Here is a 24580-nt window from a genome sequence, read left to right as displayed (position 1 = left end):
AGAGGAAAGGTAAACTGAAAAAATAATTGGGCTACGTGAGAGTCTCTTTAATGTAAAGCAATGTCTTTGAGGGTGAAACAGTTCATCTTGTTTGTTATGCTTCTAAAACCTAGTTATGTTTTAGATCTGGTATTTCACAGATTTTTAAATACCACTGTAAAGATGGTAAGTGACTGTGATTGTTCTGAGTCATTGAAAATTACAGTCATTATGAAATCTCATTTTGGATTTTTCTGGGAAAATTTATTGTTTATGCCTTCAACACCAGCACCAGAAGAGCCACTAAGGGAAGAGTGGAAGGAAAGAAGTACAGTTGTCACTCTGCATTAGCAATGGTGCTCTGTCTTTGTGTGTGAGATGCTTCAAACATCTGAATGAGGTTAAGAGGCCATTTACAACATACAGAAACAGTGAGAGTTATCATATCCAATGTTGGCAGATGGTGCATGTGCCATTAATAGATATTTTCAAGGTATATATTCACCATTACATAGCTCTTGGAAACATTTGTACATTTTTATTTTTATTTCTATTTTAGATTACAGCTTCCAGAACGACTACCAATCCAACCAACATGGCTACTGGCCATGATATCTGGAAGAGTCCAACAGCTGACGTACAAAGAAAGGTAATATTCCCAAGCTCTGGCTCTCACATGTGCCCTGCATTGGTGGAAACCATTTTCTAATGGGTTATTGTTACCACATGGCAACCCTGTGGATGAGACATCTCCAAGATTCCTTGTATTTCACTGCTCTTTTTAGGTTTTGAAAATTCAGGCCTAGACTAATTGAGTCTAGCCATCTGGCATGTGGTCTTCCTATCTTTTTGCTGCCTATCTTTCCTAGCACTATTGAATTTTCTAATGAGTCCTGCCTACTCATGATGAAGTCAAAGTATGACAGCTTCACTTTGATCATCGAGGTAGAGTTCAGGCTTCATCTGTTCAAGGACCCATTTATTTGTCTTTTTGGCTGTTCATGGTATTCTTAGCACTCTTCCCCAGTACCACATCTCAAATGAATTGATTTTCTTCCTATCATCTTTTTTAACTGTCCATCTCCCACAGCCATACATGGTAATAGGGAATACAATGGCTTGTATGATTTGATTTTCTTCTTATCTGCTTTCTTCACTAGCTCTTACATCCATATATGGTGATGGGAAATACAGTGCTCAGTTGTATATCTTTACTCTTTAGGATCTTGTTAGTTCTTTTCATTGCTGCCCTTCCCATTCCTAGTTTTCTTATTTCTTGACTGCAGTCTCTATTCTGATCAATTTGATTCTAGGTAGAGGAACTCTTTTATCAATTTTATTTCCTCATAATCTAGGTTGAATTTGTGTAGATTCTCTGTGGTCATTATTGTTCAGCAGCAAGCCTGTGTTTGCACCTTGTTCCTTGATCTTCCTTAGTAATTGCTCCGAATACACAATGTGGTGTCATCCACATATCTTAGATTTGTTGATGTTCCTTCTTCCTATCTTTAATTCTCCTTCTAAGTCTAAACCTGCTTTTCATATGATATTTTTTGCATGCAAGTTGAATAAGGTATAATATGCAGGGTTATAATATGCAGCTTTGCCTGATCCCCTTGCCAATTGGGAACCATTCTGCTTTTCCATATTGTGTCCTAACAGTTGCCTCTTGTCCAAAGTACAGATTTTTCATCAGGACTATCAAATATAGTGGCATGGCCATGTAAAGGAACCTAAAACCAATGTCCACTAATCAACCAGATTTTTTTACTTTACTTTTTTAAAAAATTACATTTGTTTTGTTGTATACTATAGAACCAACATGGGTTCCTCTAGTACAGAGTGTTAAAGCAAATTTATCCTAATAAAGGAGCACGGGGGAAAGCCCCAAATAGGTATCTGTGCTGTAAAAAGGGTTACCTTCAGGATAGGCACTCAGGCAGCCAATAGCAGATGATGGGATCCATGTCAGTAGGATAGTGATTCAGTTCCAGACTTTCATCTGAACTTTAAAAGAGCTATCCAAAGTGCTAAATCTATTATGGGAATAAGGCTATGAACCTTTAACTGCCATTGCTCAATGCTATAGAATCCTGGGATTTGTAGTTTGTTGTGGCACCAGAGCTCTCTGACAGAAAAGGCTAAAAAAAAACTTTTATTTTTATCCTGCTTTTTGTAAAAACAATCAAAGCGGCATACAGCATATTAAAAACATACAATATATACACAATATCCTCCCTTTAAAAAGAATTAAACAAGTTAAGATTAAAAATTACATGAATAAACAATTAAAAACAATTAACAATGGGCAGAGCTAAACATAATCCATAATGTGTCTGCCAAAATAAAGCTGCTTCAGGGCACTTTAGAGGTATGCTGTTTAAATGATGCACACATCTTAAGAGGCGAGAAGCTGTGCCAAAGCTGTGCTCCAGTCCTTAGGACTGGAGTATGGCTTTGGTGTGGCTTCCAGCATATTAGGATGCATGCATCATTTAAAAAGCATACCCAAAGCAGCTTTATTTTGGCCTGTCTGTTCAGGCCCACTATTTGGCAGTGAGTAATTTAAATAGTTTCTGTATTTGTAGACAAATCTATGTCATAGCCTTTCTTTGAGGAGTGACTGAACAGTCTCTTGTCCAACAAGAGGACAGTGAGGTTTTAAGGCAATTTCCAGCATTTAATTATTTCATGAAACTCGAGTCTGAGAGAGTTAGGTTTCAAGTAAAAAATGCAGTCCTTATGCAGTGTTAAGCACCTCTGCATACCGTGTGTTGCATTTTGGGGTCCTCATATTTTTATACCTCATATTTGGAGATAGCATGTTTTTGTGTGATCGATGACCTTTCAAGAACACTAGGTCAGATTCCCAGGACAAAGAATTGTTTCCCTGAGGCATGTGGGCATACAGGTAAAGAAAACTATCAGATCTAAAGTTCTTCTTCCTTATCCCAAGTTATCTGCATTTCCTCTGGAAACTTGAGACAAAGGATGTCTTCACACCTAAAGCAGTAAGCCAATCTTTCTTTGCCTACCTTCTGTTGGGTCCCCAGCAAAACCTCCCTATCAATCCACCTTAGGCATATCCTGATCCAATCATGTTTTTTGTCTTGCTAAAATTAAAGACATCAACCAGTCCAGAATTCCATTGTCAATTCCTGGGACAAGACATTCAGCTTTTGTTGCCTGACCAGATAGCCTGCTTAGGGCTAGTTTTAAGGTATAAATATGGTTTCAAAACCTAACCTCTGCATACACAGCTGTCATACATACCTACATTATGAGCATGTTCTGTGTCACCTTTGGACCTCTCAGTCTGAGCTATTCCAACTTCCCATGGCCTTCTTGTAATTATAACCCCACTGCAACTCCCTAAATTTTTTGCTATCCCCTTTCCATATTTCAATTTCAGTTAGCTCTGTATGTTGTGTTTGTTTGAACTGCTGTCTTGTGTGTGTGATTGCACTCTGCATTTTTTCTATATAAAACCTTCTGAATTCACCCAAAACCTAGAGTCCTCCCCAGTTAGTACTGGTATACACTAGTGCAAACAACAGGAGGTAGGCAAAGAAAGAAAACAGTAAAAATGTTGCCCAAACCTCTTGCAAAGCTAATTTCTCTAACATTTGAAATAATGCTGACAGTTGGTGAGCCCCCCTCCTCACATGTTCTTTGGGTAACAACAGCCTGAAATTCAGGAGAAAAACCCAATCTATTTGGCTGCCTGAAACAGTGCTGCAAATTCCCCTCCACACACTTACTCACTACTAAAAGTCAACATGTTCAGCTTTACTGTTATCCATTATTTATACTTGCAGAGTGAAAATTAGCTTCTTCTGAGTCTATGACTACTGAATATCAGTCATCATTCTGGGAACTGGTAATTAAAATAAAAAGGAAATTTACTGTTAGGGATACTTAGGAAATCCAGTTTATGATAGTACAGAAGAAATTATTGCTAAACCTAGTTGCAGATTGCCATAGAAATTATTTCTATATCTGCAGCTCTATTGCTCTGTCTAGCTAAGATGATGAAATGGCACAGAGAAAGTGATTTCAGAGTGAGAAGAAATAAAGCCTAAGAGTGCCAGTCTGTATGCAGATATGGTAAAGATGCACTCGCGCTGTCGTCTTACCATCATCAGGATCACTATTCCCAGATTCAGGTCATTTGCTACATGCCAACAAATAATACGTAAATCCTGCCATGTTATTTTGCCATTTGAAAATGTAGACATAAGCAAAAGCTACAACAACCCACAAATATTTTAATGTTAGTGTCCTCAGTAATGTGAGAATAATAGCTTTTGGCCAAGCCAATCTTACAAGGTCATTGTAAGGATTAACCAATATATCTATATGCTCAAATGTACTAGATAAACTTCTCTTGTTATTGGCTGATCATTCTTCTGTTGGGCTGATGGTTTATTAATAAACCTGGACAATTTGTATGGGAGTGATCAGTGGGGGCTAATGATTGTAAATGGTATCTTGATAGCTGAGAATTTCTCCTGCAATTCTGAAATGACATTCCCATCTGAATGTAGAGAACATTGTAATGTACTGCCTCTTTAAGAGGCAACCGCAGAAATCCTCTCTGCTTGTATGTTTGTGAGAGAAGCAAAAGACATTTTGACCAGTTGGGGCAGAAACTCATAGGTGTTGTAATGGTCTATATCCTTTCATCAGAGGCCAGCAATCTATTCTTTAAAGTTGTATACCTCTTAAAGTTAGCTGTTACTCTGTGTTCCATGAAGACATCTGTGTGTACCACTGGGTCCCAGTTGTGTCATTGTGCAGGTGTGAGGGATGTAGACTGCACCAGGTGACATCTCAGAGGAGGGATGACACCTCCACCCACTATGACAGAGGGGTGAGCATGCCCTTCATGGTGTCATTGCTGGCCTGGCTCTGTCCATGGGGAGGGAGCTGATATGGCGGTGAAAGTGGCAGGTAAGGCTACCACCACACACACCTTCAGCAGTTCCCCTTGCACTGGGTATTACTAAGTCTGGTGATACCACTGCTGTGTACCATGCTCAAAAAGGTGATACCTCTGTAGTTAAGAAAATGACAGAGAGAGTGAAAAAGTGGTGAAAGTATCTAGTTGGTTAGAAACTGCAGCACAGCCTTGGAAATAGACTGTACAGTTTCTCTTTGGTAATATAATGCAAACTGTCTTTGTCTTTTTGGAAATAAAATAAATATTACAAAGATATCATGAAACTCTAGGGCTGTCTCGTCCAAAGAAAACTGAAATCAGCAGTATTGTCCAAGCCAATCGTGTAACCAGTGATAACTGGTGGCCTGCAGTTATCTAAAAACTAAAAATTCCAGAATTCCATAGCACTGAGCCATGGCAGTTAAAGTCATGTCAAACAGCATTAATTCTGCAGTGTAGATGCAGCCTTGGGCTTCCAGAATCTGCCCATGAAGTGAATGTGAGTAAAGGCAACATATTCCAGTGTGGCCCCTTGCTATGAGCAAATTACTCTCCTTTGCCCTAGGAAAGCAGATAATATTTAAAATATCACTTTAAATATGTTGCCTCAGAGAGCAGTGGAGGCTCCTTATGTTGAGGCTTTTAAACAGATGCTGGATGGTCATCTGTTGGGTGTGCTTTGATTGTGTCTTCCAGCATGGCAGCGGGTTGGACTGGATGACTCCTGGTGTGTCTTCCAACTCTATGAATCGACTTATGTTTGGTATTATACCCTCAAAAATGTTGTGATATAAAAAGTAACACAATTACACAAAGTCATATTTGCAGCTTTGACTGACTTACTCAGATAGATTTAGGTTCCATCAGATCATTCTCTCTATACAGACTCCAACCAACAGGTGGTGTTTCCTACCAGGATATACAAAGAACATATCCACACATCTCAACACAAAAACCCTTGCTTCTGATTATTTTTTCATTAGGAATATACGCTTTGATACCTAATGCTTCAGAGGGGTTCCCTGTAGTGAATGTGAAACAGTCTCTGAAATCTGTTTTATCCTAACTTCAATTTTTAAAAAAATATTATAATACAAATTTTAACACTGTATTACATCTAGTAGATAAAAGACATGAATCTTGTGGGGAGGGAGAGTCATTTGAGTCCATGACAAAGAGATCTAGTCATAAACGACACTGCTAGCTGTGGAAACATTATTTTGATAGCTTCACGGAACATGTTTTCATGTCTGCTTTTGTAGGGAGAATAAAAATTTAAACATAAAGCATTACAAATATATTATTTAAATAAAGCCAGTGTGATCAACAGTTGACACACATGAACGCTGTGAGTTTCACTTGCTCGTCAGTTAAGAAACGACAGTATTCTTGCATATAAAGCTGTGATCCTTTATATACACTTATATAAAATAAGTGTATAATAAAAGTAAGTCCACTGATTTCAGCAGAACATATTTCTGAGATGTATCAAACTGCACTGTAGGGTATCTGTTTAACCAGTTAACATCAATATTCCATCAATCATTTCTTTTTTGGAACTTCATTTTATAATTTATCACATTCAGTAGCACAAATCATGGGCAAGGCAAGGCCACTATAATGTATATAGAATTCAGACATATTGTTCTCTAAAGCTGGCTCTATCTTATTCTCAAAATTCATGCAGAGACCAAAATTCAAACATATTTGTGGATAATGCACAAAAGGTGTTAGGCTCCGTTTTCATAAAACTGAATATCAATCTGTTATTTTGAACTTTAGCAGTAGGACAAAACTGTACCCTAGCTTCATAATTCAGTGAAATATTGAAGTTGGAAGTCATCCTTCCTATTCCCCTACTGAAGGAAGGATTAGTATGCTAGGAAAGCAGTCAGTGAATCATTTCATGGCAATGTGGTTCTCAGCCAAGGACACTATGGATGTTGTTGGAGTGTAGTTCTCAGAAACCCTGGCCATTGGTCAGTCTGGCTGAGGAATCCAGACATTGAAGTCTAACCAACACATAGGGCTTTCCTAGTTGAGTACTATCCATGTATGTATCATTGCAGTAACTTAAAACATCAGCTGAGCATTTAGAAACATACTCTAGGCATCAAAAGAAAAGTGGCAGGCAAATCCATCAAATGATTGTAAACACAGCAAGTATAAGAGTTATAGATGTGAACAAGTTGGAAGGTCCCACTCTCTCCAAAGCTAGGAATTTGGGGACTGAAGGAAAATTTCATTGTTGGGTGCAGAATTTATATTTGAGGGGTAAATACCCTCATTTTGCTCTGCCCATAACTAAACCCCTGGAACTTTCTACAGGTAATACAAACCAACTATGGCAGGACAATTTATCCTAAATATAGAGAGAACTGAAATGAATATCCACAAGTATTTTAAACTGTTGAAAGCTTATTATATTGGCTTACAAATTAGAATTTTAAAAGTAACATTTACTGAGACCTCAACAGTTGTTTCTTCAGTATATCTAAGGAGAGACAATTTTTCAACTTTCTTCATAATAGGTATGCTATAGTGTTCTCCAGGGTACTGTTGGTGACTGGCCTGACAACTTTATGCTCCACATCTGGCAATTAAAGTGTTTAGTTAACCAGGATGTAGCTAGAAAATGTTAATCCTTTTTATTATAGCTCCTAAAATCCTAATTAGTCAGCATGGTTAGGGGTTCTTGGAAGTAGAGGAATTTGGTCCAGGATTTTGTGTGATTAATATGTATAAACCTGGAAGAGAATAGGGATTTGTAACATTGGTTTCTCTGACTGTCAGCAGGCATGCAAGGCCTTTAGATTGGTGGTTCTCAAACTATGGTCTCAAACTATGGTCCTTCAAGAATTTTGGATTTCTGCTCCCAGAATCCCTGATTACCGGCCAGGATGGGTGAAATTTCTGGCGCTAATATTAAAAACACATGGAGAATCAAAATGTGAGATCCACTAATCTAGATTGTCCAGGCTAGCTATAGACACTAGGAGACTGGCTGTTTGCCCTTGCCTGATGCAATACTTACCAATACTTTCCCAGAACTTCCTCTTATCTGATGCATTCCATCCTCTAACTCCAGCTTTCTGGCCCAAGGCTGAAGAACAACTTCTCCAGATCCACTTCCTGGCCTGGGTGCCTATAGTATCATCAGTGTGAAAGAAGTGTAAACTTGTATCTGCTTAAACAACACGTGCACAAGCACACACACACACACACAATATTTCTGAGATTCCTGGAGGGAAAGTCCTGATCTGTATGTAGGGCATATGGTATTCAGTAAAATGAGCTCAAATGCTTAGCCCCTCACATACACAGCCTCATCCATACCAGGTTTTTTTTCCAAAGCAGATATTTAGTCTGTGTATAATTATGTATTGCAATAGTTACATTTATATAATATTTCATCCAATGAGCTCAGTGAAGTATGCATGGTTCCCTCACTCCCACCTACACACTTTATCTGCACAACTACCCTCCGAAGTAGGTTAAGCTGACCCACAGATATTAAGTGAGGATCAAGGCTGATTGGTGGCTTGATTGCCAAAATCCCAATCCAACACTCAATCACTGCACCACACTGGTCCTGAACTGTGTACACAAGTGTAAGGAGGAAACATTGATAATGAAAAGTGGTTCAAAACCCGTTTTAGGCTATACTGAGCTTATTCTCCCTCAAACAAAACAGAAAAGTTTTTCTGTACTCTTTCTAAACATGAAGACAGTATTCTGTCTCTGCAGTTCATTCCCAGGCCAACACATAACTATACTTTATCACAGACAGGAAAGTTATACTATTCAAAAGCTCAGTTAATGAGTTTAAGAAGTGATTATAAGCTACCACAATTCTCGATGCACTGTACTCTACAGTAATAATCCAAATTGCCTGTGACTTATTATTATATTTGGCAACAACTCCGAGCTCCCACTGTAGTGTGAAATTAACACCACTGACTGTAGCAATGGTATTTATTGAGCACAAGGGAGCGGATTATGGCCTCATAAATTCAAAGGCAACCTCTGCTATTACTTAATTAGAATCAGTATCTCTGCATAAGTTAACTGCTGCATTTGGCAGGATTCTTGTAGTCAAGAAATCATCAGGATCTTCAGTTTATAAACCCAAACTTTTGATAGACAAATTTGCAACCACCTCTTACAAACTGAACTTTTTACTATTTGAAAAAAAAATCAGCAATAAGAGTAATTACCTTTGGAGTTTAGATATGTTGACCATAATTATTTATGGCAGTTATGCATTCATAATCTAAACTTACACACTCATGACTGTTAGATATTCAGGATCCCTATGTAGCCCCAAAATTAGGGGCTACATAGGGACCCATGAAAGTTCTCTGGTAAGTGTCAGGAGCCATTGCAATTGATAGCAGTCTGTTTCCCTGTTGACTGGGAAGCAGTTGGCTGATGGTCCCCAACCCCCATGTGAGTGATCTCCATCATGAGGAGAAATTACAAAAGAATCCTGCTTCTGGTTGATGCACCCAGAAATCACTCGTGAAAGGAGCAGGAAGTCATATGTTTCCCAAGTGACAGACCCCCCATTTATTACAATGGCGGCTTCCCAGTAAGTGGAGATGGCGGGAGGATTGGCTGGGATTCACTGCACAGCACTGTAACTATGGTATTTATGCATACCTACCTCCCACACAGGATTCTGGCCATTAGCTGGAATTGACAGAGTTATGAGAACTCAGTTATTCGATAGCTAATTCCAAGACTCCGCTGCTAGAACAGTTGGCGCACGTGCGCGCACACACACACACACACGAGCCAGAGGGGCAGATGTGAGTATATAATTCTTTCCCCAGTAAATACTCCCTGGCCAGGATGACTTTGCAAGGGACAGTGGGAGGCATAGAAAACAAACAAACAAACAGCTTCATTTATATACCGCTTCATATTGAACTAGCACTGTCTAAGTGGTTTACAACTGTAAGCTAATTGCCCCCAACAATCTGGATATTCATTTGAGTGACCTCAGAAGGATGGAACTCTCTGTATTGTTGTATGTGGATGTTTGCCACTGTTACCATAGGCAAGGGACCATTAGAACCAGTTGACTGTGCTGAGATATTTAGCAGTTGCCTAGTAATGTCTGGTGATAATACCTGGTATTGTTAGGCAACTGCTAATCAACTGGTTCTAATGGTCCCTTGGCCTATGGTAACAGTGACAAACATCCGCAAACAACAGTACAGAGAGGCCAACAGTGAATATCTCTGGTGTCCTTGGTCACTGTTATGTGCTATTAAGTCAACATCAATTTGTGGTGACCCTATGAATGAGAACCCTCCAAAAGTCCCAATTGTCAACAACTCTGCTTACTGTATATACTCGACTATATGCCCAGAAATTTATGCCCCCAAATTGACCCTAAAATTTTGGGTAGACTTATATAAGGGTCAGTGCATCAGTAGTTCTTAGAAGGGTCCTAAAGCAAACAAATCTGATGCCCCAATCTCCATTGAAGACCAGTTCCTTCTCCCTCCAGTCCGTTTTGCAAGCCTTTGCTTCCTATCAGAAAAACTCCCCATTTAAACCCACTTGCTTCTCTCTCTGGTCCCTTTTGCAAGCCCTGGCTTCCTAAGGAAAACCTTCTCCATTTAAATCCACTTGCTTCTTTCTCTGCTTTGTTTTGCAATCCCTGGCTTTTCATGGAAAAACCTCTCCATTTAAGTCCATTTGCTTCTCTCTCTCTTCCTTTTTGTAAGCTCTGGCTTCCTATTTTAAAAAAACCTTCTCCATTTCAATCCACTTGTTTCTCTCTCTGATCCCTTTTGCAAGAACTTGCTTCCTATGGGGGGAAAAAATCTCCATTTAAAACCACTTACTTCTGTCTCCAGTCCATTTTGTAAGATCTTCCTTCCTATGGAAACAGCTCTCCATTTAAATCCACTTGGTTCCTCCCTCAAACCGATGTTAAACCTCTCCTTCACCACCTGGGAATTGGTTAGAAGAAGTCCAGAGAAGGAGGGACAGAAGTGGTACTTCCCCCTTTCCATCCTTCTTTATAGCCCCCTAAATTTTACTCTTGACTTATACACAGGTCATTTCAAAATCCTGGATTTTGACCCTGAAACCTTCCCTCGACTTATACATGAGGTCGACTTGTACACGAGTATATATGGTAGGTTTTCCAAGTTCAGGGCCATGGTTTCTTTTATTGAGTCAATTCCTCTATAATGCAGTCTTCTTCTTCTCCTACTAGCTCCCACTTTGCCATACTGTGCTCACTTAAAATTGTCAGTGGCTTCCCAAACTGAGGATCTGCTGCCATATAAGGTTTCAGACTGATGGGTGAGTAAACAACTAGGAGAATGAATCCATATGCAATATGTAAGTGGATAGACATAAAGATGTAGGTGGTCTTTTAGATGCATACAGTAGTCATTTAAAGAGGCTGTCTTTTAAAGACATAAGAAGGGTCTTTTAAAACAGTGTCTTAAAGTATTAGTGTTTATATATTTAGCTAAATCTTGTCTTTCCAACAGCCTATCTGTGCAGTAGTCTTTCTTTCTTTCTTTCTTTCTTTTTTTCTGTGGCAAGGTATCTTCCTATTTTTACATAGAATCTTCATTTCTTTGCATTTGCCATTGCTTCAAGACAAATCTGTGATTTCACTTCCCCAACTTCTACTTCTGTGGAGTGCCTCACAAGTATGTGAGTTTTCTACAGTGATCATAATATTGAATAATAATCTTGTTACTTGCCTTCCTATGGGCATTGAGCACGACAGACATTCCTGAAAGCTTCCAAGAAAATATATTGTGTTTATATGAGCAAGGAAATAACATTTGTGATTTAAACTTCTTTTATTCACGGGATACTTTATTATGTGTGCAGTCTCCCCCACACCATTTTAAAAATATTTTATTGTTATAGGAAATAATGCCATGCAGGTTACCCAAGAGAAGATGCCAAGAAAGCTACAGTATGAAAGAGAGAGTGAGATAAATCAGATTCCATCTGCGTCTTGCATATATCTGCTGTACTTTAGTCTAGCCATGATCCTGCTATTCATCTGCTGATGAAGAAAACTCCCACTGGTGTAATATGGATGTCCAAAAGTATTATAAATATCTCTTCATGGATCCATGGAGGTATAAAGTGCAGGGTCAATTCAAAGTCAGTCCCACATTTTAAGAAGGAGCGAGTATATTATTTGCATGAGGAGGAGTGTAAGCTTGTCCCTTGCTTGAGTCAAGATTTACAGCTTTCTTGAGGCCAGTTTATAATCTGTAAAGCAAAGCAATGGTTTATGTACCAAAAAAGCGATATCTGTCAAATTCAGAAATACATCTCTGTCGATTGCACTGAAACTGCCAGTGTGAGGAGGAAAAGCACAGTCACTTCTTGAATGATTGCTACAGATTATTTCTGCTCAGTGTCTAAAGCTTTAATCCTATACATATTTACTTGGCATTAAAATACAATGAAATATATGAGACCTAACTTGGTTTGGATCCCACATGGTTTGTAGCCAGGTTATCTGAAGGAGTGTATTCTTCCTTTCAAGCCCAATGTACATGAGTCTCAACTTCATAACAACCTTGTGAAGTAGGTTAGGCTGAGAGATAATGAAATTAGAGATTTCAACCTGAGCATCATCAACCTCATTTCAACCTTGAATCTAACCCTCTATTTATTACACCACATTGGCTCTTAACAAAGTCATCACACTTCCCTTGGTATGCAAGTAGGCATATCTCACACACACCAAGGTTATTTAACAGTGCCCTATTGCACTTCATAGGTACTTGTGACCCTTTTTCCAGTACTCCAGATGATTGTGGAAAAGTGGGATACACATGCAGTCTTTCATATTATAGTTTTTGTTGTTGTTAAGTACCTTCAAATTGACTTCGACCCATCGTGTTATAGTATTTTGAGCATCACTTTGCTTACATGGGAAATTAATGCAACCGTGCTGTGATCATTGCCATTTCTGGTGTCCCCTTTCTTGGGGACTGGAATATATACTGACAATCTCCATTCTGTGAGCCATTGTTTTCTTTTCCAAAGTTGTTGGCAGATTTTAGTTAGAACTTGAGTAGATTCTGTCTTTGTACGTTGGAGCAACTCTAATGGTATGCCATCGGTTCCTGCTGATTTATTTCTCCCAAGTGTTCTAAGTGCAGCTCTACTTTGTTTTTAAAATTGGAGGATCATCTTAATACAGTTCTTTTTTAAATGAGTTTATCATCATTTCCTCTCTTTTATGTAGTTCTTCTGTATATTGTTTCCATCATCTTTTTATTTCTTATTGGGCATGTAATATGTTTGCCAGCTGACTGTAGAGCATCTTCACTCTTAATTTAAATTTTCTTTTGATATCTTGGATCTTGTTGAAGAGGTCTCTTGTTCTTCCTTTTTTGTTGTTAGCCTCTCTTTCAATACATTTCTTATTATGGTAATTCTCCTTATCCCTGCACACCAGTCGTACATTTTCATTCAGGGTTCATTTTTTAATAATTATTTTTGCTTCCTTTCTGTCCTTGCCTGCTGATAGAGTTTCATCTGTCATTCACTGAGGCTTATCTTTCCTTTTGGCTAAAAATTGTGTCTTTCTAATTTCTTCTCTAACAATTTCCATGGTTTCAGTCCAGAGTTCATCTCTGTATGTGTGTGTTTGCCTTCAAGTCATTTCTGACTTATGGTGACCTATAACAGGGGTTTCTTGACAAGTCTCTTCATAGGGGGTTTGTCATTGCCATCCTCTGAGGCTGAGGGACTGCGACTTGCTCAAGCTCACCCAGTGGGTTTTCATGGCTGAACGGAGATTCACACCCTGCTCTCCAGATTTATAGCCCAGTGCCCAAACTACTATCCAAAGCTGGCTCACCCAGAGTTCTTCTGGCTTATCGTTAATTATGCTTAATAGTGCAAATCTGTTTTTCATATTGTCTTTAAATTATTTGGTGCTGTTTTTCAAGTTTTATTTCAGCATGCTGGTTGGTTTATCTTCTTGCTTAGCTTTACTCTGACTTTTGCTATTAGTAGTTCATGGCCTTATTTTAGAGAGAGAATGGAGCTTCTCCATCTTCTGTTTCCAGTTATGTAGTCTATTTGATTTCTATGTAGTTTATCAGATGATGTCCATGTATGCAGTTGCTTCTTAAGTTGCTTGAAGAATGTGTTTATAATGAACAAATTATTGGTCTCACAGAATTCAGTCAGTCTGTTTCCTGCTTCCTTTCTTGAACCCAGGCTAAATTTTCCCGTGATCTTTGATTCTGCTCCATTTCTGATTCTTGTCTTCTAATTGCCTGTTATTACCAAGAAATGCTGTTTTGGTATGTGTTCAGTTTCTTCCTGGCATAGAATCTCTCAATTTCCTCTTATTTGCCTCTGTGGTTGGAGTATAAACTTGGATTACTGATATGATTTGATCAGACTTTGCATTATGTCCTTTGACTGTTTTTGCTATAATTCTCCTCACTATAAATGCCACTCCATTTCTTCTTAGATTTTCATTTGCTGAGTAAAACAATGTGTAATTATCTGACTGAAAATATCCCATTCCTGAACACTTTAACTCACTCACACCTAATCTTGCAATGTTTATGGTATTCCATTCCTTGTTTTACTATGGCTAGGCTCTCTTGATTCGTGCCTCTCATGTTCCACTTTCTTACAATATGGGTTGTTCCACTTTGGACTTTCTTTTAACTTCTAGGTGTGTCAACAGCTGATCTGCCTTTCAGCTTGAGCTCAGTTGTGTTGTTAACTCCCTTGTCATTCCTAGATGTTGTCTATTCTGGCCTTAAAGTTCTCTGTGTGTTTCTTAACATTTTATCTTGTTTCCTTATGGATTGTCTCATCATAGGGTTTCCATGGTAAAAATCTTCAAAGGGGCAGGGGTGCCATGCCTCCCTGTATACAGTGCTAACAGATGTTAGCTATAGTGCCACTACTGTTGTCTCTGAGAGATCCTGCACCAATTTCTCCCTCCATTGCTGCTCTTGCCCAATAGCTGCTTGAGACATTTAGTTTGTCTTTTCAGCAAAAGTATTTTCCCCCCTATGTCCACCTGCTCCTGGGCCCTGATATAATTGTTTGCTGTAAATTTACAGCACTATATAAATAAAGTGTAATAATAATAATAATAATAATAATAATAATAATAATAATAATAGCCTCATCTCACATCCTTTGGTCAGGAACAGTTTTATATCTCCTTATTTTAGCTACTGTCCATAGTGACCTTAATCATCTTTTTTTTCAGTTTCTTTTCAGATCAGCTTCCTCTGGCTCCCAGCTGGGCAGAAATGGCAGTTCCTATAAGTGAGGATCGGGTCAGCAGCAGCAGCCCCTGTAGTCCTGGTCAGCATCTCCTGTGACCCACTGTTTCCTCTGCCCTGACCCCCTGACTGGGCAGTGATGAGCAGGGACTGAGTTCTATTCTAGCTCATATTCTAGTTACCTTTTTGTTATGCTGGAGAGATCACTGAAGAATATCACCAAGGAATTTACTGTGTGGGTGGAAATATCCTCGATGATTAAAAACATGCTACTCCTACTTTAGTTTTAAGAAGATGCTTGAGGTAGGGACTTTATGAAAGACTGCAAGGCTTAGGGGCTGTGAGAAAATCAGTCAATGATGTTAAGCAGTACACATTTTTCTATTTAAAAATCAATGCTATGACACTTTAAATATTTAAATATAAAGCTTTTAATCACTATCAGGCCATTGAAGATTAAGTCTAAACTCTTAATCTTCATACAGGCATTAATTTTTAGTTAGAATCAGTGTAAGTATTTATTTTGTACACCACTTAGAAACTTTATTTTTGAATGACAACTCACAGTATTCCACAACCAGTGTTACTATGCTGGCTGTGGGATTCTGGGAATTTAGAGGGGAAAAGTGAGTTTCCTCAGCTCAGACTGTACACCTCTTGAAAAAGAAGGTTGAAAAACAACTCCCACATTTCTCAGTAAAGTTAGACTTTTCCAATCAGTGCACCCATTTCAGATGTGATTATACTTACAAATGTGTTATCCTCCTATGTTTTCATCATTTTAGACAAGTATATAACCATGGATATCTCTGATCTTCAGGAAGGTAGTAAAAACAATTACAGCCCTGAAAAATGATGCTCTCTTTTCCATGCTGGTGATTTCTGCAGAGTATCAAAAGAAACAGAGAAATCTTTTCATGTGTATGGTGGAGAAGCTCACTGGCTGACCCAGCTTCAAGGGTCAATTCACATGACACAAGGTGCTGAGATATAAACCAAGTCAATCCTAATTGCAGATGGCTGCATAATGAAGTAGACATCCGATGGTTTCACCATGTGTCCGGGTTTCTATTCAGTACACAATGAATTGAGAGAAATAACATTTACTCAGTTCTTCCTTCTATGAGATATGGTGAAGCCATCAGAGAACTGCTTGACCATACAAGCAGCTGCAATAAGTATTTAAAAAAAACCCCGTCATGTGGACTGACCTTAATTCCAGCACTCCTCTCTTTCCCTATGTACAGTTCACATAAGTTGCAGAATGGACCTTAGAATTGCATTTCTTTCAAGATACGTATTAATTTCAACAAGAAACCAGATTTGAAAATGGAAGAGGAGGAGTAGCATGAACTTCAAATTCAGCTATAGTTCCAAATACTGTACCCAGTGAGCAATCTTTCTGCCTTTACACTGAACATTTAGGTGAAATGATAAAATAAGTTTGTTGCTTTAATCACTCACAGTGCATTAATAACATTTTTAAAATTTAAAACCTAGATTGAAATGACTAAAAATTTCTGTAAGTACTCTGCAAGGCTACCAAACCTCTAAAAATCATAATTCTACAATAGCAATGAATTAAAATGAAATGAAATGCAAAGTGTTACCTAATCTCTAAAGACAGTTAGCATTTAATTATAAAAATGATGATTTCCAAAGTCTTTGTTAATGGTAACTTTAATGATTTTAGTGTAATGAATTAATTTGAACACATTATTCCCAAGCTATTGGAAGCTTGTCCAGAGGCAAGGCTAGAACCCTGAAGAAGCCACAGCACATAGGTTTGGAGTGCTAGCAGCATGCACAGGACCAAGGCCTATATATTCTGGTTGGAATATAGATCCAGTCCTACAATTAGGCAGGCTGAGGCAGCCCCCTCAGGCAGCAAATGTTTGGTGTCATTAAAGGAAAGGAAATAGAAAGATTTTATAATTTGTTTTTCTTTTCATGGTTCAAGAGGGTTCCCCCAATGTGTGAAAATAACTTGGCTGAATTTGGGTAATATTCACTACTCAGAGAATGAAAAATTAAATCATTTGATAATCATCTAAATATTTTTCCTAGCCCACCTGTCTGTATATATTTTAATGTCTTTTTATTGTTAGAAGTTAATATGTTGAATAGGAATATTGTGATTTTTTTTAACTGACAAAGTTTTTGCCTACAAAAATTTGTTTGCTTGATATCTTATTTTTTTAAAAAATTATTTATTAACAATTACATTTTATTTAACACAACAAAAAGTCAACAAGTCAATTATTCATATTTCAATGGGATTAAAACATAAAGTTAAGAATATTAATATTACTTTTATTGAAATGTTCCATTGAGAGTCAGAGTTACATTATGTTATGTAAATGAAGTGGCTTATTATTAATAGACATCACTCCAGAGTGAGCCATTTGATGCCAGTAATGTGAATTACTGTCTTTCCTAGCAGCAGCAATGTTAACTGAGGGCCGAAACAGACAGCCCTTTTGGTCCGCCTTTTGGGTGGCTTCAGTGCACCGTGTTTACATGCTGCACACTCCCAAGCCACCCAGAAACCAACCAGAAGCTGACCGGTTGTTTACATGGGGCCAGCTTCATGACGCGGCATGGTGTTTATACACCACATGCTGCTGGAGCATCATGAAGCTGGCTTTCGAGTATGACACAGCTGTGAAGCTGGCTTTTTGTCACTTGAAAAAAGAGGGGCTCTTTGCTGCTCCTTTTTCGGGTGATTTCAGGGCAGAATGGGGCTGCGGCATGCAATTGTCACGACCCCAATCCACCTTTGGAAGGGGTGGCTTGGCTGCCTATTTCAGCCCTTAAATTATGAAATGATGTCATTGCACAATGAAATGATCCACATATTGATTTTGTGCTCTTAAAGTTTTCACTTGGTTAAGTAACCTTTTAGCTCATTGTCCATAAGATTATACCATAAAGTCCATAAGCAATTATATCATAAAGTTATGATACATTCACATGATTCTTCTTAATTTTTATTACTATTATTATTATGACTTACACATTTGACACTATTGTAAATGTCAGCATTTCTTTCTTTCTTTCTTTGACCATCAAATATAAACAGCAGTGTTAATTTTCTTGTAGAATCAATAGATTAGTTTAGGATTTTACTACATTCCTGAAGGACCTCCTTCCAAAATATATAAACAATTGCACAGTTGATCCTGTTGCCACATGTCCTTTTCAACATTTTTGTGATTCTCTGCCATATATGTGGCTCACTGTTGCCAGTTACAAAGTTGTGGGTTGCCTTATGCCCATGGACAAAGCAGCTAAAGGGAGATTCCATCTCCACTCCTAGATGGCTTAACCATTATCATTCATGTTCTGCATGCTTTTGTCACAGCTATGTGGGGTGAGGCATGGGCTTGGAATCCAGGAAGATTTTACTGCCCTGGAAAAAGTATGAAAAGGGATAACTCATGGGAACTGGGATGGGGGAGTGTGGTGGAAATGGCTAGTCCAGACTTATGCATTTTCTATACCACCACCCCAAGTAGAGACACAGGGTTTTTTTTGCCTGGGAGAACTCCCATTTGGTCAAGTTCCCATTGCATGACTTCCCTTCACTGGCAAAGCCTGGAGAATGGTCTTATTGGGCAGCAAGTGAACTGGCCAATGCCTGGATCCAATCCTATGCATGTGCCAACTAACTGAAGCTGTAATCAATAAATAGTTGTGGTCTTTTTTTCATCCAGATCTGTGTGCATGTGTGTATTCATTTGGTGGAGTGGGCTTATCCAAGGACACACAAATCTCTTACTACTGAGGGAAGTGGCAATATATTCCTTAAGAAGAAAATTAAATAAGAATTTTGCTGTCATATTATGTAGTTTATGGAAAAATAAAAGTCTAAATTTTCTTGATTTCACACAAGCAATAGTAATAGAAATCTTAGTAGAAATTATTCCTATTAGTGCAAGCTACATCTCCTCCAGTGTTTGTTTTATATCTTATTTTCTCCTGTATGAAACTGAAAGCAGCTCTGTTAAAACAATCATCTATTAAAACAATGCAGCTAAAACAATACAGCTTTTTCTGAAGTACAAAAATATTTAAAAAGTATTAAACACATTTCACTTAAAAACATAAAATTGTTAAAAGGATGTTAAAACCTACCCGTTGTACTTCCCCAGCAAGTTAAAAGTTGAAGGCCTTTTTAAATAACATGGGTGTTGCCTGCCAATGAATAGAGAGCAGTGAGGGGACCAACCAAGCCCTCCTGGTTGTTCCTGAGCACCTTCCTTTCATTTCAATAGGTTAATATAGAAGTAGTGGGTTGAACCACAAATTAATTGTCATGTTTAATTATCTATCTGTAATACTATTGTCTTGTCCTTTTTTGTAGGATGGCATACAGCTCTAGAGATAATGATGAAGTGACTGGACATCATTAGTGGCTGGTGGCATCTATGTCAGAGGGGCAATGAAGCTGCTCTAGGCTAACTTTAAAGAAGCTATCCAAGATGCTGAACCGGCTTCCCCATTGCTGCCCTGCTGGCTAGGAAGCCACCAGGTAAACTGCTGGCCCTCCAATGAGTATAATGGCAGAAAAGGAATTTAAACTTGAGATTCTCAAGTCCAACACTATGTACTATACCATACTAGCCTAGGTCCAAAAATAAACCAGCATGTCAGTATCACTGCAAATACTCTGGAAACCATCACTCATGGCCTTTGATATAACATTTGGTAATACTTTTAAAATATATATTATAAAAGAGAATATGTGAACAATATATATCTGTAGCCAAGGGTCCGTTTTAGGGGAATTTTATTATTGTTGTTAGTTCAAATATTGCAAGAGGGGCTGGCTACAAGAGCCCACTGAGATCGTCCTCCCGATATGTATACGGAGTAGACCAGGGCCTCCCAATAAATAAAGCTGAGACGGATATTAATAACTAGATGTCTAATTTATTGAAATAGGGGAAAAACACATGCGTTGCGCATACACTCACACAAACATTCAGGACTCAGGAAAATCAGGGTTGGAAAATAGGAACAGATTTCAGGCGTTACTAAGGGTGATGCTTACCAGAATGTAGATTCCCTCCGGGGAACGAATGGAGTGGTGGACAGTGAGACAAGTCTGCTCCGCAACCTGGGTTTGAGCAGAAATGCCGGCTACCAGAACAGAGGTCTGACTGACGTGGAGTAAGTAGACCTTGCAAGTGGCGCCCTGAGCAGCCAAAGTTGGGACCTTTTAAGGGCGAAATCTCGCCTGAGGGCAGAGAGTTTTGGTGATTGGAACAAAGGTGTTTAATTGCTTTCTTTCACCTGGATGTCTGGATCTGATAATATCTAGGACTTAAGTTGTTCGGACAACAGACTTGAGGAGGGGTGATAGCTTCAGGGAAGGCAAATATTTTACTCTTCCTGGCTTAAGATAATCCCTTCATGCGACTTCCCAGACCTTCTAAAATGTTAATGTGATAACTCCCTTAGGGGAGGTGTACCTGTCCTCTCGCTTTGCCAATAATGGCAGACAGGCTAGGAGTCTGGCCAGGGGTCATCCAAGGGTTATCATTGATTCCAAAATTTATATAAACCAGCATGGGTAACATATCAGATGTATATGGGCCATTAACTTGCAAGTATGTTCTCTATGCATCGGAAAGAAAGAAAGGTTTTTCAAAATGGAAATTGAAAACGAGTTTAAGAGCCAATTGCCACCTCCCAAATGATAATTGCTTTTTTTATTGTTGTCACTGGGTTTCTGTTCATGTAGGAAAAAATTACATTTACCAGTCAGTAACTTCAAAACAACTCATAGTATTAGGGCAGTCAAGGTGGCATAATAACTTTTGTGTTTGTTCTTTAACCCACAAAAGTAAGTCATTCTCAACTGAAATTTTTCTTGTTGAAATCTATTCTGATAGAATAACTGCTGCAACCCAAGAGTGAAATGAATTTGGTGATGATAGAGAAAGAATTTATTTCAAACCACAACAACAAATCTCCAGGGTCAAATTCATCCTTGGGAATTCCTTAAGAGAGGGTGACCAAAAAGCTGTACTAAAAGAGTTATAATGCCTTGCTACTTACAAAACTATTTCAGAGGAAAAGATCAAAATGAGCCAAACTAAACAGGTACTTTAATTAGTGACAGCTGTATCACATACACCAAATAGCATTTACAGCACACTAGATGTTCAATAAAGATCACCACATTTTATTATGATGTTCTGTCTTTAATATATATTTGACTAAGGAAAGTCAAGAGGTGAAACTTTTCTTGTCATGACAATCGCAGTGACATCATTCCTGAATTATTCATATGGATAGTCTTGGGCAATCAGAGATTTGGTCTGGCTACAAGCTGATATCACTGAGACTATGGTCCAAAACACACTGCAGAAATAATCCAGTTTGAGATTGCTAAAACTGCCCTGGCTCAATGCTAGGGAATGTTGGGAACTGTAATATTGTGAAACATTTAGCCTTCTCTGTCAAAGAGCTCTGGTGCCACAATATAGTTTTCAGGATGCCCTAGCATTGAGCCAGGGCAGTTAAAGTGATCTCAAACTGGATTATTTCTGCAGTGTGTTTTGGACCTAAATGGCAAATTTAGAATCAGCATTGTTCATCATATGAGCTTATCTGATGAACAAATAATCTGGTTTACCTCTTCTGGCTTCAATTCAGGATGCCCCCGGATATTCTCATACCTGAATTCCCATCTATCTATCTGGGATGCCGCTGCCCGGATGCATCCCAGGTTGAAGCCTTGCTCAGTCAGCCAATTTTTGAAGTCGGAAGTTCCCGACTTCGAAAAAGTGCTGGCTGAGGGAGGCTTTGACCAGGGGTGCATCCAGGTGGAGGCATCCTGGCTACATAGACAGTGATTTAGATATGATAACATCCTGAATTGAAGCCAGAAGAGGTAAGCTAGCTTATTTGTTCATTGGATAAGCTCCATAGATGCAACATTTTCAAAGCTGAAAGCTGTTTGTGTGAGGAGCATTTTAAAGCTAATTAAAAACAGTGATTTTTATAAAATATTATTTATTTATTTATGGTTCAGGCCTACTATCAAGCTGTCTTTCCTCACATGTTCAATCCTCAGGTTTGGGATTTCACCCTCCCTTGGCTTTTGTTCTTCAGTCAATGGATACTTTTTCCATTCTCTCCAACAGTGATACAAACAGGCTTTCCTCAGTCTACAGTATTGACCTAGTGAGGGGAAGACATAGATTGACAATGCCAAATTGGTACCTAAAGGTTGTCTGTAGCAGGAAAGCTGGCATGTTTCCAGATGAAACTCCCTACCTGCAAGACATCTTTCATAACCACCGCAAATCTCAGACTGGTTTACTGATATACTGATATTACAAGCATACCTCAGTTTTATTAGAAAATATTTAAGGATTCAATTTAACATAAACCAATAGGTAATATATATCAAGTCCAAAGGATGCAATTGCAAATAAAAATACATAGTAGTATGATACTATATAGAGAAAGTAGATATAAAGCATATTCCTAGGATGTGTTAGGTTATTAAAACAGTTTTAAAATAGGATAGAGCATACTAAGGAGACCAAAATATATATCCTTTACTTTAAATCACCAATGGCAATCACTAATATATCCAAACAGTTGCATACCATAAAAGAGAAAGGAAGGAAGGAGAAGGGAAAGAAGGGAAGGAAGAAAAGAGGGGAGGGAGAAAAGAAGACTGAAACTTCACCATTCCTTTTCTAGCAAAACCGCAGCTGGTTCCTCATACTGACGATGGCCCGAAATGTGCTCAGTGTAAATGTGCTCACACTTGATCTTAGCCAAAAGGCCAAGAAGCGATAAGCATACCTCAGTTTTAAAAGCCTCAGCGCACCTCTTTTTGAAACCAGGAGTTTTCCTTCTTAAGAAAATGGCCGCCAGAGTGCTCCTGGGAGCAGGGATGGACTCGAGCAGCGGATTCAGTGGCTAAATCCTTGTGATAATATCATGATGCCACCCAATTTAAAATTTAAGCTAGGAGAGGTAAGTCACTTTAATAAGTAATGCGATAAGCTCCTAAGAAACTCCTTTTTATAATGTCTTTTTAGCCCTCACAGCCTGCCCTTTCCTTTTTGTCATCTGTCTAGCTGGAAGCATTTAAATAGCATTTTGATTGAGGAGGTGAAGAAAAACAAACTTTCAGTGTACAGTTGTAACAGCTTCTCTACAGTGATAAAACTTGAGCTGGAAAAGAATGTGGTTCTACTCTAGCTGATCCAATTGTAGCTGTGTGTGCCTTCCTACAACAGGCAGGGTAAATAGCACCTGTCTCCAGAATACATTATTGAACATATGTGAACAGCAAGAGAGAGAAGGGGGAAGCATATTTAATACCTTCTCCCCAGCATGTTAAAAAACAACAACACATAAATCTTAGTTCGGCCAGCAAAATGGAAATAATAAGAAAAGCGGAGCCTGGGGAAAGGAAAAAACATCACCCCTACATGCACACTGGAAGATGCTTTTGAGCAGTCTTTAAAAAGTTCTCTCTCTCTCTCTCTCTCTCTCTCTCTCTCTGTTTCATTTCACATGCACATATTTGTAATTTTGAATAAAAAGCTTTCTGAAACATCTTGAACTGTTCTTCATTTTTATTTTATTTTATTCTATTGTGGCACAGGAACGTATCTCTTTCCATTTATTTTGCCTCTGGTACCAAATTTTCTGTTAAATAAGTAAGGCTCAGGAACACCTGTACTTCATTAAATGATGTATACCTGGATGTGGCTGTTGGAAAGAACAAGAGGTACTTTCCAGCAGCCAAGACAAGAATAACTCCCACCACAAATCCTAGTATAGTTCAATGTGCTCATCTGCTCCCTCTTTTTCTGAATCAAGACTTTGGGTGTTTTCAGATGAGGTTTTTAATCATGTCATTGCCCTGTTTCATTTTATGAATCTAATGGAGACTTCGCATCATGTGGTTCTTCACTCAGAACCCCTACATGTTTTTCCACTGCATCTTCTGTCTTTTTCCTTGATTCAGAAAATCCATTAGGGAGAAAAAGATGAAATAGCTGCATAGTGCCTTCAATAACTAGCAGGAGAAGCTGTCCATCTGGAAATGAATTTTGTATGCTCACATCTGTGTAGCCAAAACCCACAACCATCCAACTCAGGGAAACACCATGATTTGGAGAAAGAGAAATGTGATATATCTTTCCCTATGTTTTGAATGTGTTTTGAATGTATTATTATTTATTATACAGTACTAGGAGTAAAACATTAGTAACAGATTACTAACACATTACTTCTTAATTATTTTGGATGTGTTTAAAAATGCACTTATAAGCAAATAAACAAAGGGGCCAAAATAACACATTTTGATGGGTTTAGTTAAAAACAGCTTGAGAGTTGTTGAATCTCTTTA

The 24580-nt window shown here is 38.4% G+C and overlaps 1 long non-coding RNA gene across 1 annotated transcript; it reads left to right on the top strand.

Annotated features, from left to right (window-relative positions):
• Nucleotides 1–536: 536 nt before the first annotated feature.
• On the top strand, nt 537–20013 carry LOC121922646. Its single transcript, XR_006102203.1, has 3 exons — nt 537–628; nt 15185–15271; nt 19556–20013. It is a non-coding gene; the product is annotated as an uncharacterized LOC121922646 (long non-coding RNA).
• The last annotated feature ends 4567 nt before the right edge of the window (nt 20014–24580 follow it).

This window comes from Sceloporus undulatus, chromosome 2 (genome assembly GCF_019175285.1).
Source record: "Sceloporus undulatus isolate JIND9_A2432 ecotype Alabama chromosome 2, SceUnd_v1.1, whole genome shotgun sequence".
NCBI lineage: Eukaryota > Metazoa > Chordata > Lepidosauria > Squamata > Phrynosomatidae > Sceloporus > Sceloporus undulatus.
The sequence above is the reverse complement of the archived record's forward strand: the minus strand, read 5'-3'. Positions and strand labels throughout refer to the sequence as shown.